This window comes from Zalophus californianus, chromosome 2, assembly GCF_009762305.2.
Source record: "Zalophus californianus isolate mZalCal1 chromosome 2, mZalCal1.pri.v2, whole genome shotgun sequence".
Lineage (NCBI taxonomy): Eukaryota > Metazoa > Chordata > Mammalia > Carnivora > Otariidae > Zalophus > Zalophus californianus.
This window is the reverse complement of record NC_045596.1, coordinates 118262791-118281458: the sequence shown is the minus strand read 5'-3', so window position 1 is coordinate 118281458 and position 18668 is coordinate 118262791. Positions and strand designations below refer to the sequence as shown.

General features: G+C 43.1%; 1 protein-coding gene across 7 annotated transcripts in view; it reads right to left on the bottom strand.

Moving 5' to 3' along the window:
- The window catches only part of IL15 (interleukin 15), a 367286-nt gene that overhangs the window by 67094 nt on the left and 281524 nt on the right, over nucleotides 1–18668 (bottom strand). For 3 of the 7 annotated variants that reach the window (XM_027600405.2, XM_027600406.2, XM_027600404.2), the window contains exon 1: nucleotides 9795–10191. The exons of 1 other annotated variant lie outside the window; for it this stretch is intronic. The gene's annotated coding sequence lies outside the window, so the exon portion shown is untranslated. 3 more of the 7 variants (XM_027600402.2, XM_027600403.2, XM_027600408.2) reach the window with 3 other exon arrangements.

The following is an 18668-nucleotide window of genomic DNA, read 5'->3' as shown; positions in this document are numbered from 1 at the left end:
TGAAGGATTTACTTTGCAATTTATAAAATTATCCCCTCAATAAAAACTGGCACAAAATATTAAACAGCACCCCCTCTTTTTTTTTAGCTCTAATAGGCTCATGCTGATCTAAAAAGCTCATATGCATCATCCTAAAAATGAATGTAAGGATTCTATCAGTAGTCTGGCCCAAATTAGATCCTCAGGAAATTCTATTTCCCTTCCTGACCCTGACAATATGCTGGTATTGGTTTTCCAATGCTGGGAATGGTTTTCCAACAGCTATATGATCATTGATGATTTATTTCTGGTCAAATCTAGTCAAACTCCTTTTCTCAAAACCTTTTATCACTTGGCCCCTCAGCAATATGTGATAGATTATGGACAACAAAAATAACATTATTAAAGATCTATTATGTGCCAGGCAAGGTGCTAGGCACACAAGGATGCGGTGTTTCCCAAACTCCAGCCCTTCCAACTCTATCATCACAATTCTTGTCATTCTTGGTACCACTTTCGTCATTTACTCAAGAGGAAAGTCAATCTGAAAACAAGTCAATATAATAAAATACTGCCAATACTATTAGAGATGTATCCATCGGGAGGGGACAAAAACAAAGGAGAAATGTAGTCAGTATTTCCACGGGGCTTGAGAGGAGGTAAAGTTGGGGCTTTAGCTGGAGAACTTCACAGAGGAAGTGACTCTTTAAAGACTGGTATATTAAAAAAAAAAATGAACTCATAGATACAGAAAATAGATGGGTGGTTGCCAGAGGCAGGGGGTTGAGGAATGGGTGAAATGGGTAAAAGAAGTTGAAAAGTACAAACTTCTAGTTATAAAATAAATAAGCCATGGGATGTAATGTGCAGCATGGTGACTATAGTTAATACTGTATTGCATATTTGAAAGTTTCTAAAAGAGTAAGCCTCTCTTGCATGGGGGCTAGGGTGGGGTAGGAAGGGACACACAATTCAGTCGGTAACTATTACCTTTCCAAAAACTGAAAAAAATCTGAACTCTAAACATATCTGACCCTAAGAGTTTTGGACAGTATTATAAACCCAGTAGTTATAAACCTAGTAGTATTTCAGATAGTTACGGGTGTATGGAGAAGAGTTTAAACACAGTGCTGATGGGAGTGCAACAGGAAGTACATGAGTTAGGGAAAACCTCACCACAAATGGGATATTGAACCAAGCCAGTGAGGCAAGGGAGTAGGCTATACCTGAGAGAAGAGCAGTCTAAGTAGGGGAACAGCAAGTTCAAAGACTCTTAGATAAAAACAGAGCCGTATGTGTGATGAGGAGAAAGGCTGTCAGTGTGACTGAAATAGTGGAAGAATAGTTGGTAAGATAGAGATAAAAACCACTTAGGGCCTTACTGACCTTTGCAATGGAATTTGGCTTTTATAGAAGTGAGGTGAAAAGGCTAAGGAGGGTTTTGAATAGAGGAGGAGCATGACCTAATTAATGTTTTAACAGGATCACAGTGTGTGACTGATCATCTCCAAAGATGGCTGACATCATCGGCACCATCCCTCGCTGAACAAGGATGACAGACTACCTAGCGAGAGGTAGAGTCTACGTCCTCTCCCACTGAATCTGAGATGGCCTTCTAACTTGCTATTCCCAATAGAATAAAACAAATGTAAAGTCTGGGAATTCTATACCCAGGCCTTAAAAGGGTTTGCAGCTCCCACTTCCTCTTTTATGGAAGCTGAATACTATATAAGAAGTCTGACAACCCTGAGACCATCGGGCTATGAGAAAGCCCAATCTAGCCATTTGGAAAGGCCAAGTGGAATAGAATGAGAGAACCCACCAGCAGCCTGACCCAATGTCTTGAGCCATCTCAAACAGTCCTTGGACAACTGGAGTCAGCTGAGACCACAGACACTGTGGAAGGGAGACAAGTCATTGCCACCGTGTCCTGTCCAAATTTCTAACCTCCAAACCTTGAACAAATAAAATGGTTCTTGTTTCACACCATGAAATTTTGGAGGAGTTTATCACATAGCAATTAAAAACTGATACTAAAACTGTTAATGAGACCAGGTGGTGGGTAGACACCTGAAGAGCAGCAAAGCTACTCTTTCTAGTAAAAGTTAGAAAGGCAATGATGAACTTCTTACTGGCAGCTGGAGAGAGGGCAACACGTTACATCGTGGCCAAATGCCTGGCAAAACTGCAATAATACAGAAGAAAGAAAATATATCTAATGAACTTGTGGACCTGACTAAGAAGATTTCTGTGTATGATAAATGGCTCCATTTAGCTGCCCAAGATTAATTACAGGAAGAGAAAGATGAACTAAAGTGTTCAAGTGGGATTTAGAGAAAATTGTTCAACCCAGGATTTGCCAGCTTAGAAAAGAAAATTTTTTGTCATTCTTTCCTCTCCAGACAGCAGAAGATTCTCAAAGAAAGAAGCAGTCCTAGGACAAAGTTCAAATCCAAGTTCTATTAGCACAATGTGTTCTCAGGTTAAAGATCAAATCAACTGCGTGGCTGGAAGATGCCTCATTAAGACCTCAGATGAAGGTAGTGCCTCATAGAACCAGTCAGCAGGACAAAAATGCTTCAAAAAACCTTAAGGGTTTCTCCCACAGCATTCTGAATGGGTTTCTCCTATAGCATTCTGACTTACAGCCAAAGTAAAGAGGGGTGTGTCATGAAAGTCTTATGGGTACATCTTTCTCTAATGGAGTGAACCTCAATAAAATTTATAGGAAGCCTTCACGATTTAAAAGAAATTGTACTTAAAAAAAAAAAGACACAAAAAAAACTCACCACCAGGTAAACGAAAGGAAGGACACAAAAGGTCCCTAGATCCCAAACTCAGGGCAGGAAGTGGCTTACTCAGCTGCTGACAAGAGCTAGTTCTTATGGAAAAGAAAGAAAGACTCAAAGGAGGGGGCCTTTAACTTTCCAGCCAGCCCAAATGAGGTGCCAGATGTAGGAATGAAGAAACCTTCCCGAATGTTTCCTCCCCAGGGGCCTAGTAAGAGCTAAGGAGCTGAATGTAGCCCAGACTGCAGAATCATGACAAGTAACAAATGACTATTTGTTAAGCCAGTGGTTTCTGGGAGTTTGTTTGTTTGTTTTGAGGGTTCGCTTGTTTGTTTTGTGCGTTTGTTTGTTTGTTTAATGTAGGCAGGGCAAATAAACAGAAGCTTTCTGGCTGCTGCGTCCCATTGAGAACAGACTGGGGGGAAGGGCAAGTAGAGCAGCAGGGAGACCAATCTTGCCGTAATACCTTGAGGCATGACAAGAGCGGCTTGGATCCAGGTGGCAGCAGTGAAGCTGGCGAGAAGTCAGATGTGGGATATACTCTGAAGGGACAGCTAAACGACCTGGTGGCAGATTAAAATGTGGGGGGTGGAAAAAAGAGAAGTAAGGACACCTCTGAGATGGACTAAGTGGTTACGCAACTCAAAGAATGGAACTGCCACCAAGTAAGAGGAGGGAGACAGTGGAAGAAGCAGTTTGGGGGTTAAGCCAGGAATCCAGTGAGTCCTAGACATCTCCTCAGGAATACTAACTAAACTGCTGTATATACAAGTCTGGAGTTCAGGGGAAGGTCATGACCCGATATAGAAATCACCACTCTAGGAAGGCATTAACAACCACGAGGCTGGATAAGATCACCAAGGGAGTGAGTTACGCAGAGAAAGGACCTAGAGACTGAGCCCGTTGACTCCTCTGTTTAGAGGTTAGGGAAACGCAAGAGACTGAAAGGACCTAGAGACCGAGCCCGTTGACTCCTCTGTTTAGAGGTTAGGGAAACGCAAGAGACTGAAACGGGTGATGGTGAGGCAGAAGGACAAGCAGGAGAGGGGGGACTGCCTGGAAGCCAAATGAAAAACTCTGAAACAAAACTCTGCTGAAAGAGTGCACCGGAAGAGAATCAAGCCCTTACCATGGGATCCAACATGGCGGGTCTTGGTACCTCTGACAAGGACAGTTTTAGTGGAGTAGTGGGGATGACAACCTGCCTGGTTCAAGAGACAGTGAGAAGAGAGAACTTGGTGACAGAAAGTAGAATTGAAAATGGGGACCGAAAAACCAGGTGGTGACTGGAGAGAAACCTGAGGCCAAAGACAGCCATTTGTTGTTTTTGTTGTTGTTTATGGGAGAAATTATAGTGATGGGAAAGACCCATTACAGAGAGACAAAAATTGATGATAGAAAGAATGAATTACTAGAGGCTCTGTCCTTGAGCAGAAAACAAGAATGAGACTGCACGGCTGAAGGACTGCAATGGATTTCTGGCTGGGTTCCTTATCTCCAACTTGTTTTTTCTTCAATAAATCCTACCCCAGACTGATTTCCCCCAAATACTGTTTTTATGATAATAGTCCATCATTGTTTTTGCTCTATTGTTTTCTACCTGTTTACATTCCTCTGCTTAGTTGTCAAACTGTTGAACGTCCTGACTCTCATCAAAGTCAATACAAATCAACCATGTGACCAACCCTGGGCTGGGCTCACACTGTCGATATTCAAAATGTGACTGTAGAGACACACATAATAAGATGAACTTACAGAGACAAAAGTTATCACAGCAACAAATAAATTCATATAAGGGAAAAAATAATTCCACCTGGGCAGTATAAAGGGGCAGCAACAGTTATGGAGGTCGAATGCTTTCAGCAGGGCACAGGAAGGATGACGAGAAGTGAGCAGGAATAGCAAGTGTGTCTAGAGCACAGAGAAGTGTGACTGGAACTAGCATGGAAGAGGAGCCCAGGCTGGGAAGGCTATCCAAGCCCCCAAGCCTGGCTGGAAGCTATTCCCCCCCACCCCCGCTCTCTACCCCTCCCTCCCCTACACACACACACACACACACACACACACACACACACACACACACACACACACACAGTCTCTGTTTTAAGCAAAATGAGCCCTGGCAATCTACAAACCAACCTTAGGAGGGCGGGCGACAGGCTGAACCAGATCAGAGATCTTCAAAGTAAACAACAGGCACCCCTGGGGAACCCCACAGCGTTCCAAGGGCTGTATGGGTATAGAGAGTTCTAAAGGAACCAACTTCCAGATCCAATATTTCCATAGGAACCCTTTTTTATAAGTGATATGCCTGAAATGTGCCAACAGCAAGCATTTTCTGGCAAGTTCTCCTTTCCCACTTCCCCTTTCATAATTACCCTTCAACCATTTTACCAAAGGAAGGCACATCTCTCTCCCATTCAGAATCCCACCATATGCCTTGCCTCCCCAGGGTGCCAAATAAAGGGGCAATTTGAAAAACTGATATGAGAGAAACTTCTTTCAGGAAAGCGTTGATATCAACACTACCCATACCTACATTTATGATACACATTTCCAGTAGAGTTTAGTTTTATGCCTCATAATTACTTATCAAAAGTTAATGAATTACTTTGGTTACCTGTGTACTAATATTTAAAATAACATAAAGGATAATTTTAACAAAATTATTTTAAAAATTAAATTTAAATGTATATACTTTTTGTTGCAGAGGAGTAAGAAAAACACGGAAGTTGGAAAACATTGTAAACTTTCTAACTATAAAATGTTGAATTAAAGAATAACTGAGTATTTTGTAGGTCAGCGCTAACAGTGCCCAAGGGGTATTTCATTTCTTGAATTTCTATTAGCAGGCATATAAGCAAAATGCCCAGTGAGAACGAAATGATACAAGGGATTATTGAATGTATCACAGGGCTTCTTTCCTGTGTCACTGTGATAAGTACAGCTCCCCCGCCCCCACAACTTTACAACCAACATATTTTCTTCTTGTAGGATCATTTTCAGTTTCAATTCCTTTATTTAACAAAATACTTTCTGTCACTTTTCTGATCCCCTCTGCAGTCTGTTAGCACTTGGAGAAACTTTAGCATCAGGAGAAGAAGCAACTATGTATTACTAGAACATGATGAGCGAATACACATTCAGACTTTTTTTATCCATTTTTATATGGTCTATATACAAAATATACATTTTGTACACACACACACATATATATGCATATACATATATGTATATATGTATATTTTGGTCCTTTCAAAAAATGACCTGCAAGACACTACTAGAGTCACAGTGGAATAAAACAGTGAAAAATATATGTATACATATACCCTGCCTCCAGATATAAAACGAGTACGAATAACACTGCTGAACTGAAATGAGACCAAAGAGCTTCTTATTTCCTACATCTGATTCCAGTACTGAGGAACTTGAAAAAAAAAAAAAGCAAAATAATAAATAATAAATATATAATAATAATTAGTAAAGGGCGCCTGGGTGGCTCAGTTGTTAAGCGTCTGCCTTCTGCTTGGGTCAGGCAGGATCCCAGGGTCCTGGGATCGAGCCCCACGTCAGGCTCCCTGCTCCACGGGAATACTACTTCTCCCTCTCCCACTCCCCCTGCTTGTGTTCCTTTTCTCGCTGTCTCTCTCTCTGTTGAAAAATAAATAAAATCTTTAAATAATAATAATAATAATAAGTAAAATTCACCATTAAATAGCTAATAGTGAATATACTGCAGGACTAGCTAAAACAACAAAGGTTCTTCCAACTTCCCTATGGAATTTTTCCACTCAATCCATCCAAATAGGATAGCAGCAAGCACTTAAGCATTATTCAATCTCAATAGCCTCATGCAGTAATCTGCAATCACTGTGTAAGTAAATCAAAGAGCTAGTATTGAACTAAGGAAAGCAGCTGGCCTCTTGCCAACCCTCATACCATAAAACCTTTGAAAAAGCTTCTCAAATAGTTGACTACACCACCTCAGTTGTGATATAATGGGAAAGGCTTCTGTTCTGATCTCTCCATGAACCCCAGCTTTCCACTTGGATGGATGAATGGACAGGGAGATGGATAAATTCAGCATATAGATCAATCCACATGTACCTATGCCAAGCTCTATCAGCAAAAACTGATGCAAATTAATGTTTTCATTCAGGAACCATGAAAGAAGTTTCTCCAAGGAATCAAACACATATGGACACTCATGTGAATATTAGTTGATCATAAAGCTAATCTTGAAATATATAATTAATGATTGATGTCAATCATGCAAATACTATATAAGCAGTATTACTTGAAAACCAACATTCTATCATTATAACACTGCGTCCGTCAAAATGAAGTCGTGGTTAGTTGTCACTGCCAAATTGTGGGAAATACTTATATGGAAATATCATTCTTCATAAATACCCGTGATCTTAAATCTGTCTGGGTCAAATCCTCAGTTCTAGCACTTTACTAGTTCTGTAACTTTGGAAAAGTTATTTATTACCCTATGCTTCAATTTTCTCAGCAGTATAATACAGTCCCTACCACCACATAACTTTATTATGATGATTTTTAAAAACATACTTGGAACAACGTCCAGTACATAATAAGAACTCAACAAGTATTAGCTATAATTCATATTATTTCCCATAATTCAAGTTGCTGGCAGAAAGACAGAACTCTCTGTATTATTAACTAACCTTCTAAAGAACAGCTACCTAGTGAGCAAACTTAACAGTAAACTCTAAGAGATAAATGAAGAAAAGGACAGTTTTCTAAGTTTAAGATGTTTTTAAAACTATTTGGGGTTCAAGACCCACTTAAAAACCTAATTAGAGTTGTGGATATTTTCCTAAGAAAAATCCACTTATCCATAACATTTCAGGGCTTCAATCATAGCCTTCCTGAAATCTATTCAGAGCCAGCAAACCTGAGATGGAGAACCTCCTGGGGTTTAAAATCCTTCAATTACCAAACTCTGTTTCAAACAACTTTAAACCACTGATTTTCTCCTTCCTTCAAAGAGGTTGATAAAACATGTATTTCATTAACAACTAGTATGTCTTGCAATAGAGCTGCTGACATTTATATCTGAATCTCATGGGTGAAAACAAAAAGCATCAAATCATTTTCTTTAAGCCCACCAAAATCTGGATTTTCAGGACTACAACCTCAAACCAGGTTCTGGAGTTCCCACTCCAGACTGTCAGAGAATAGTGAATCCAAAGTATGGGAAGGGGCGCCTGGCTGGTTCGGTCAGTAGAGCATGTGACTCTTGATCTCTGGAAACTGACTTCGAGCCCCACATTGGGTATAGAGCTTACTTAATAAAAAACAATACATACATTAATAGATTAATAAGAAGTTAAAAAACAAAGTATGGGAACACTGCCTACTAGAGCTTCAGGACCAGTGACCAACCTAACTCCTCTGTGTCACTCTGTCACAGAGCAGATGATACTGCAGGAAAGGCCATTCTGAGTATGACTAAAACTTTGAGAGGAGAAAACACAGGGAGAGATGGAAGAATGTGACTTTAAACACAATCATAACAAACCTTTAGAACTTTCTGAGACTTCTTAACTTGATTACATCAAATTTTAAATTCTTCATCACTTTTTAAATCTAAGAAGCCTGTTGCTTTTTTTTCTTCAGTCCCTTCCTTTACATCTCTTTATGTTCTTTTCTTTGTACCACCTTCCTCTGTCTACCTTGCCCACCACACTGCTTTTCAATAAAACAACAGGAGTTTAAAAACTGAACCTATATTGCACCTTGCTGCTTTCAGTAGAACAGTCCCCCTCACAGCCATCCCACTGCAGGATGCCACAACCATCCAGATCTAATCTGTTCATTCAGTCAAGTCAGTAAAACCTCGTTAGGTACACCGAGAAGAGGAGGATGCCTACCAGTTACAAGTAGATGTCATCACCCGTGTCATAACATTAGAAAGTAGCTTTAAAAAACATAATGGAAAAACAGCTAGCGACAACCACTTTACTTCCAGTTTTGAAACTTCTGACTCACCCCTGTTTAAGAATCTGTTATACGCATCGTTTAAGAATAACCTTGCTTATGGCTACGTTGAAGCTATCAAAATCTTAAATGCACGGCATTACATAAATTAAAATGAATTGTATCCGTTCGCAAAATGCAATCTCAGTTGGAAAAAAACCGGATTTTCATTTAAATCCACCTTGGATAAGGGTTTTATTGCAATTAAAGTCTCCCGCATCTCTTCCAAGTTACTAAGACCGCTTTTCTAAGAGATGAGTGGCTTGTCCAGGGTTGGAACTGAGAATATAGACCCAGGCCTGATTGCTCAGCAGTAACCATTTCTGCAAGTTCCTCTCCCTAGGAAGACGAGGGTCCTTATCCAAGAAGGGGAGGGTAACTCGGTTTTGCAAACAAAGGTAGCCACAGACGCGCAGGGCCCTACACACCCTTGCGCCCACCGACAGGGAGTTTGGGAGGCGGCAGGGAAGAAGCGGGGAGCTGCGGTACCTTTCTTGAACTCTCTGAGCTCGGTTAGGTGCAGAACTCAGCGCTCCGTGCTGCCAGACGGCGTCTTCTCCGAAACCGGCAGCTTGGCGGGGGCAGCCAGACGCACGTCTCTCGCTCTCCGCGGGTCAGCTGCAGAGTCAGCGGAGGGGAGAGCCCGGCGCGGGGCGCTGCCTCCCCCTACTCCACTGCCTGCAACACCGAAAGACGCGAGCGCACGGAGGAGCCGCGCGGGACCCGCAAGCGGACGAGCAAGCTGCGCACCTCTGGAAGCGGAGGATGGCGAGCCAAGGGCATGGGAGGAATAAAGGGTCAGAAGGGGAAAAACCTCTGTGCGTAGTGCAACCGAAAACTAAAGTTGTGGTCAAGTGTTCCCCGTGAGAGCGCAGGGCGGGGCGGCGCGAGCCGGTGGCGGGAAACGGGTGGGTCCACCCGGAGCTGGGAGAGGCCCGAAGTGTAGACTTTCGGGGAAAATTCCATCCCCTTTTCAACCACCACCACCTCCCCTCCCAGAGCGAAGAAGCCGAACTCTACCTCCATCGAGTCCGGGCTGCAGGGCTGGGGGCGGCAAGCGGCGCAGCCGGACGGGCGCGGCCACCCGGCTCCCTTCCCTGGCGATGGGCTTCGACTGCAACGAGCGAGTCAGCCGGGATTCCCCCTGGGCACCCCGAACCTAGGGGAGTCCCAACCCCCAGCGAAAAGAAAAGTGAAAGAGAAAACAGCAAGGAGCACAGGGCAAGATAAACATCCCCAGCGGAGGCTGGGGGAAGGGAAGGTGGCCGCAGACCCTGAACGACTGCCCCAGGTGTCCAAGTTCCCCGCCCCCTAGGCTGGGACGCTCGGCAGGTTTCTGCCACTGCCAAGTCCGGGGGCGCAGAACCTGGAGGGAGGAGGAGGTCAGGGAGCGCCGGGCCCGCCTCGCAGAAACGTGGGACTGCGGCTTTGGCCTGTGCCTGTACCTTCCCGGACACCTGCAGGGAAAGCGCAAGAAGTCTCCGAGACCACCCCCAGCACCCACCCAGCCTGGCTGAGGGCGGGAGGCCTCCCCGGAAAAGCCTGGAGACCTGGGCGGCTGGTTGCGCTTGCAAGTGGCCCAGAGGCAAGGGAAAAGTGTGTAGTAGGATCGGGCTGGGCTGGCCGGCTACTCCAGACCAGCCCCTCAGCCCGCAGCGCAGGCTGGAAGAAGGAAGGCTAGGTGAAGTCTTACTGCAGAAGACGGAATAAGACAGCTGGATGATTACTTTGTCCAAGGCAGTTAACATGGAGGGTGAACCGGCAGAAATGAGCCTGCCTGTGGATCACTTTTCCAGTCTAGTGCATACTCGAGTGTAAACACTGCACATGGCCCCATTAAATAGGACCCTGTGAAATGGTATTAGAATATTTTACAGTTGGAAGAACGGACTAAGTTCTTTGAAGCTGAGTGCTCCTTATGCCACACAGAGTCAGCAGAAAAGTCCTTGCCCAGTTTTGAAAACACTTTGAGGAAACTTGAACACCTATGAATTACCGAAAATCCCTAATGGAAGGTGCTTCCCCAAATTTTCCAGTTATGTCACAGAAAAAATGATATGGCTCCCTGGAGTTTAGTAAACATTTAACTGCCTTTTCTTTACAATTACCTATGTGTTAAAAAAAATAGAAAAATATTAGAAGTGATTTAAATATTAAATATGCATAAAATTCCACGTAAAATCATTTCATATTTTTATGAAAAAGTTGATCTCTAGGTAGTCACTATCAACAAAAAAGTGATATATAAAAATGTAAAAACCATTTTTTGAAAAGATTTTATTTATTTATTTGACAGAGAGACACAGCGAGACAGGGAACACAAGCAGGGGGAGTGGGAGAGGGAGAGGGAGAAGCAGGCTTCCAGCCAAGCAGGGAACCCGATGTGGGGCTCAATCCTAGGACTCTGGGATCATGACCTGAGCGGAAGGCAGAGGCTTAACGACTGAGCCATCCAGGCGCCCCTGTAAAAACCATTTTTACAACAATTCAAAAATTTACCATGGTTGGAAATTATATTTCAAGAAATTAAACATTCTTTTCTGTCCAAGACAATGGAATGTTGAATTTTCTTGTAATAATGCCAATGATCTCAAATCTAATCAGACTTTTTCATAGCAATATGCTGAAGCTCTGATTTGCAGAATGGGCATTCACTGCAGGTCTGCACCTGGATTGGATTCTGTTACAAAGATAGTAGCCACAATAGGAGGACAGTATGTGTACATGTGAATGTACAGATTAGGAATGGAGAAGGGGATCTGTGTCTTATCAACTTGGACTATGGCAGAGCTTCTTGGACTCCTGCAAAGTGAACTCCTCCCATACCTCCTTCAGCACCCTTATGGGGTGTGTTGTGCAGCCGGTAGCCGACATAGATGTCCAGACAGTAAGAAACGTTATTGGCTACACCTAGCATCAACCAGCAGAGCCTGATATCATTGTTGCCAGAGGACACATCATCACCTCTCAGATCCTGCTGTGCTTGGGCTGCCCAGGGGCACTAGAGAAAGCTGCTCTTAGCTCTTAGCCTACGGGCTCCAGCTGCCCACCCTGCCCCCGCCGCCCCGGGGGCTGAGCAGCATCAATGTCTGACGGTGCACTTTGAACATGGGATCACCAAGAGTACCTGGAGAGGTTTTCACAACACTCTGGGAAACTGATGGGACTTTTCTTCATAAACCTGAGTTTTAAACTATAATCTGAACACATAAGAATAATAAAATTGGTCTATAAATATTGATCAAGCTTCTAATATATGTGAGTTCTGCAACAAGATGGGCTGAATGGGATATAAAGCATTTGGTCAAGTTGGGGAGATAAAAAAACATAAGTAATAATACAGTGAAATTGAAAATTATTCTAGCCATAAAATATGCTTTGCCCTATTATTTGCCTCCCAAAGATGTAGGTCAAATTTGTCTTCTTAATTACAGAAAATAAAAGTATTTTTGAATTAGTTACGTAAGTGCCTACAATTCAATGATGTTGGGTTTTCAGCATAATTTGTTTTTGTTGCACTGCACTCAAACAGAAGAGTCTCATATAAGCAACTTGTATTTTCAGTTGCCACAGAGTGTTTGGCAAGATACTGAAACTTACACCAATGAACAAGTAAATTCCACTGTATAAATTAAAAACAAAGACAAAGATTGATGAAATAATTTGAAACCACTGTAAGATAACTCATAAAATTATAACATAGAAAGATGTAAAAGTTAACTAAACCTCACAGGAGGGATTATAATAACCATTCTTTGAATTTACAGAATTAATAATAAAATCATAGTTCAATAAATTTTAAATATCTGATTTTTCATTCCAAAGACAATGGTTGCCAACTGGGCAGTTGTCTTTAAAAGAAATTACTAATAAATGTTTCTAATAGCTTTTGAGATGACGTGGAAGAAGTTAAAAGTTAGCTCATCTGATTTAGTGTTCAAAGTCTATGACTGTGACCTTATTTATGATCCTAAGAACAAACCACAGGCCGAGAACTAAGTTGACTTTTGGTCTTTAAAAAACCTGGCCCAAGACCCCTCAAGTTTCCATTTTGATTAAAACATGCCTGAAATGCAGCTTTAGCTCAAGGTTGCCCCCCCAACTCTGGTTTTTGTTTCTTGGGGGTTGTTTGTTTTTTTTGTTTGGTGTTTTTTTGTGTTTTGTTTTAGCAATACTTAGCAATGGTATGAGATATGAACTATTTCCATTTTACAGATGGAGAAACCAAAGCCCAGAGAAATTACACGGCTTGCCTAAGGTCCCATACAACTGACTTGCCCAGTAAGGATTTGAACTTCAGTGGCCTGGCTTAAGTATACACCCCTACCCTCTGCCGCCTCTGAATTGACAACTACCCTCCACTGTTTGTAAAACAAAGGGTTCCTGAGGAAAGAAGCCATTGACTTCCAGGCAGTGTCTCTCAGTCCAATTTTGTTTGCTCTAGAGTAATTTTAGCCACCACTAGGAAGGAAGCTCATCAGTTCCATGAATTTCTGCTACCTGATTTCATTGTATTTCTGTAATGAAACCACTCTGGGTGTTACAGCCCCACTACAAAACAGTATTTGAATAAAGTGACTGGCCAAAGGCTGGCGGAGCTCCGCTGCAGATTGGACACCGCAGAGCTAGCTGCTGGTTCCTATCAGAGACACGGGATTGTGTTTGAGTCAGATGTACCCATGGCAAAGGAAGAGAAAGGACACCTACTTTCAAGCTGCAGGGGAATTATAAACAGTTAAACTGTAACATACTGAACTCTTAATGTACTTAAGTGTATACAGAATCTTTAATGTTTGGATAGATAGCAATTGGGGGGGAGAGGTTTAAGTAGAACCAAGAGATCATTTCATGTGCTGACACTGTACCAAATGATCTTTTAAGGCTGAACTTGCTAATCAAAATCTAGTGCAAATACTTTACTTATCTTACTTAGATTTATAGTGAAAGTGTATCATAAATGTACACAATATGATTTGTGATGGTATTTATTTCAATGATTAACCATAAAAAGGGATTTTACTTTTCCTCATGGATAGGGGGAAAATACATATTTTCTTGAATTAGCTCTATAACAGAAATTTATGCATTTCTTACAACATGTAACCACCTTAACAAAAAGGTGTGAACTAAAGTTGATAGCAAAGGTAGATGCATATTGACATATCTGACAAAAAAAAAAGTTGAACTGACATCGATTTTGATTTTGATTCTGCGGCTGGCAAACAGGTCCTGAATAAAAGTTAGTTGAATTTATTTTGGTGAGAAATAATTTCACCTGTCTTTTCACAGTTTTAAATTCTTGCTAGAATCAAAATCAGAGAACTTACAGATCTACACGTAGATATGTGGGTATGTATGCACATATAAACATATATACAAATGCGCATATACATTCATATTATATATGTACATGTGTATAAATGTACATAATAGTTCTTTGCAAGTATCATGAAATAATTTGATAATTTACATAACTTAATTCTGTGGTCTATATCTAATACTACAATCACTTTTCATTGAGTTTTTAAACTAAACTGTCTTCAAAACATTTATCAAAATCAATTTTCAGAAACACTCTGACAAATATCAACCATGCCAATAGAAGGCTCATAGTCATCTGTTAAAATACCATTAGTTTTGTTATTATCGGTATTGTTGTATGGGAAATGACCGTGATGAAATGCTGGCCTCCAGTTACCATCATGGAAGAACAAAAATGAAAATGCTTATAGCCCAAATTAAGATAAACAGCATGATTTATTAAATCAATCTAATACTCACAATGAAAAGCAAAAGAAGAGACCAGACACCAGGTTAAACACACTTAGGGAAGAGTACATGGGTGGAAGACCCCAAGCCCCAAATCCTGGGTTATGCAATGTTCATATAACTTCTCTCTCTGTCTCGGTCTCTTTCTCTCTGCCACATCATCCTTATCTGATGATGGCATAGTGATGAAGACCAAAGTTGAGGTGTGAATAAGGATGGGGTCCAAAGATGAAAGTTACCTAGGGCCAAAACACATGCTTGCCCTATTAGAGAGACATAGGAGTGAAGCTGTGTATTTCCAATGAGCTCCTACATTTTTTGGACACAGAACATTTGAGGCTGGAATGGGACTATACTGGATATCACCAATAATGGCCAATTTAAAGATGATGCATAAAAATGTCTGCTGAGAAAGTCATAATCGTAACTATGACTTTCTATCCTTTCTAAGTAGTATTCTTGTTTGTTCTTGCATGTATTTCATTATCCATTTTTTAAAAATATTTTATTTATTTATTTGAGAGAGAGAGAGAGACAGCACGAGCAGGGGGGAGGGCAGAGGGAGAAAGGGTTGGAGAAGCAGATACCCCACTAAGCAGGGAACCCGATGTGGGGCTCCATCCCAGGACCCTGGGATCATGACCTGAGCCAAAGGCAGATGCTCAACCAACTGAACCACCCAGGCGCTCCTGTACCATTCATTTTTAACATGTCTTTCAGGTTACTAACTTACCATTTATATTTAACACATCTTATAAATTTGCCTATGCCTCACAAACTACTTATGTATTGTCTATGTTTAACACACATCCTATGATTTTTGCCCATTTTTCAAAAGCTGCTAGCCTACTTACTATGATTAACATTTCTTAGGATCTTTATCCATCTCATTGTTCTCTTGTCTTGTATAGAAGAATCAAATATTCTTTAATAATACATATTTTAGTAATTCTTTGTGATAGTTTATTTATTTGAGATTGGTATGCCTGGAGGCTTTTAACACGTTTAAAATATTTGTCCTGCATCGGGCATTGATGTTCTTAACCAAGGGCCCTATAGACCTATGGGATCATGGCTGGTTCTGAAGCTATATCCTGCACACTTACACCATTCTATTTTGGATCTCAGTAACTCCATGGAATGAAGCCAAATCTGCTATGTTCCTTTGGGATATATAACAGTCTTACTGTTTTGGTACTTAGTAGAGGGGAGAAAGTTTAAACAGAACCAAGAGATGATTTAAGGTACTGTTATGGAACCTGGACTGGATAGTCCCATGGAAGAACCAAGTGGCACCTGGAGATCTTGGAGGATAGGAGGTTTATTTAATGCTGGTGGGCTCAGAGAAGAGTGATCTCCAAAGGTCTGAGCCCTGAGCACAAACAAAGGGGGCAATTTATAACTTCTACCTCTGCATACTTGGCACTTTTGGCGCGTTGCGCGAAGCGGGGCAGGGAGAAGGACCCGGATTGGTGCATGTGAGAAGCAGAGCAGGGAGAAGAACCCGGAAGAGCCCCAGGGCAAGGACTGGGACTCTCTCGCTGGCTCGGTCGGCCATCTTAGTACACAGATTTTCCTTATCATTCCCGCCTTTGATGCCTCTTTAATCACCTAGTTTAGAGGGCATCATCTTCATCTTCTAAGGGGTGACAGTGAGTAAAGAGTAACTGGAGTCTGATTTTAGCAATTTGAGTAGTGATAAACCTAGTAAGGGCATTAAGAATACAAGGACCAAATGCCACTATGAGGAGAAGCAATAGGAGGGGGCTGACAATGAGGGCGAACCAAGGGAACCATTGTGAGAGGGTATCCCACCAAGTTGTCCACTGGAGTGTTTCCCACTGGCGATGTACTCGTTCCTGTAATTGGGTCAGAGTTTCTTGGACCACCCCTGACTCATTAGCATTGAAACAACATCCCTCCTGTAAGAAGAGGCAGAGGGCCCCTTGCACGGCTGTGAGCAAGTCGAGCCCGCGCCTGTTTTGGAGGACCACTGAGGCCAGTGAATTGAGTTGGTGCTGTAGGGCCAGGGCCAACTGAGTGAGGGCAGAAAAATCTGCCGTGAGTTGTTGAGTTAACCCCTGCTACTGAACCTGAGACATCCCAACGCCAATGGTGCCGAGGGCAACACCTGATGCAGCCAGCAGGCTCACGATAAGGGGGATGGCCACAGGGGAGCACGGAGGGCAGCTAGGAGGTTTCCATATGAGTGGGGCATCGCTCCCAGGGAGGATTGAAGACTGACAAGCGTGCATGATTGAATGCGTGGGGTGATGCAGATGTTTACACCTTGATCACAAACTAGAAAAGTGTTGTTAGGCACACAGACCTGACTGTGGCCCGTGATGGGTGAGGAAGAGTTGCCACACAGTGGTACCAGAGCCAGAAACGGCTAATCTGAGGTCCCCGGTGCCGAGGTGAGAGATGACACGGTGGACTGGTTGAGGATGACACCTAGGTATTGGACGGGACCGAGCTCCATACAGATCCAGCAGTCAGACTCTAGGGGTGGATTTGAGGGGTTAAGCGCTTGGTGGGAGGAGTTAATCATACCTAACAGTTGTGCTATAGATGCTTGCTGCATGTGGATGGGGGACCCAGGGATGTGCCAGGGTGAGTTATTTTCTGTCTGACTCTAGGGGTTGACTGTAAGGCTTAGACTTAATCATAAATTTGGTCATGAGGTTGGTCCCCATAGGGTGATATTGGCCCAACAGGAGAATGATTCCTGTAGCCCATGATGTGGCACTGGGTTCTAAGACTGAGAGGGTGATCAGTATACAGTGATTGTTAGGGCAAGAGGATGGGGTGGCGTTGTGTGACAAGGAAATCCGGATGTCACTGTGCTGTTTGAGGCACCACCTGGTGGACCACTGTTCCATTCCCAGTCAAGTCGCCACCCATGACTCACATCCCCAGGCTTGCGAGTAAAACTAAGGACAGGTGTTTGGCTGTTGAGGCATGGGGCCCCCACAGATGTAGATATCTACCAGCCGGTAACCTGAGTGAGGGCCATGGTAGGAACACTGTCTATGAGGTTCCCAGGAGGTATCAAGAAGCTGGCATCCATCAAAATGGAGGTTAACCTTTGGTGTGTGCCCATCCCAGGTGGAAGAAGTCAGTGGGGGCACTGGGGCAGGATTGAGGGGGATAAGCTGGAAAGTCCATTTGCCAGTAACAGTGATATGAGAGTTTGCCCCTCTTGTCTGGCTGGACAAGCTAGAGGCAGTGAGGAGGAACAGCACACCAGGTAGAGAAGACCGGGACTGACTGGGGCCAGGAAAACCATGGTGAAATGAGCTCAGGAGTAGACAGCAGAGGGCCAGTAAAAGTGAGATCTATGACCTTAGGTAGAGGGAGCCATCATGGCTAACCCATCAGCAGATGAAACCTGTGGACAAGTAAGTGCAGTAATACACCCTAGGGACACCCAATGAGCAATGACAATAGTAAGCCTCTGGGGGAAAGTCCAGTCAGGAGAGGCAACAGTGTAGCGTCCGACTCCCAAGATAAGGGAAATCATGCCGATGAGAGCCAGGGACCATGGTGAGCAGGTGTCCGTCAGTCAGTGGGGTCTTGTCAAAGGTGAAGCCAGAGTGGGTTCGTGAAGTTTGGCTGGACTCTCCACTGGCACGGCTCCTCGTCCGAATGATGAGCTTTCTTCACTCTGGAGTGGTGGACCCATGGGGTGACACTTGAGACCTTGAGGGCAATAGGGGCAGTTAGAACAACAGTGTGGGGCCCTGTCCACTGCGGTTTGAGGGGGTCTTTCTTTCAATCTTTGACCCAAATTGAGTCCCCTGTCTGGAAGGAGTGTACCTGAGACTGTAAGGAGACTGGGGCCCTCTTAATGGTGTACTTTTGTAATTTATTTAGGGTGGCCCCCAGGGCCTGAAGCTGCTCCTTTATCTTTTTATCTCCAACCTGATGCAAGTTTCCTGGAAGGCTTCCCAAGCACGGGGGAGGCCGTCCATATATTAATTCGAATGGAGAGAAACCTGATGTCCCGGGCGTGCAGTGAGCATGCAGGAGAGCTAGGGGTAGCAGATCCGGTCATGGGAGGTTAGTCTCTGGACAAAACTTTGCTAAGGTTCCCTTAAGGGTGCAATTCATTCGCTCTACTTT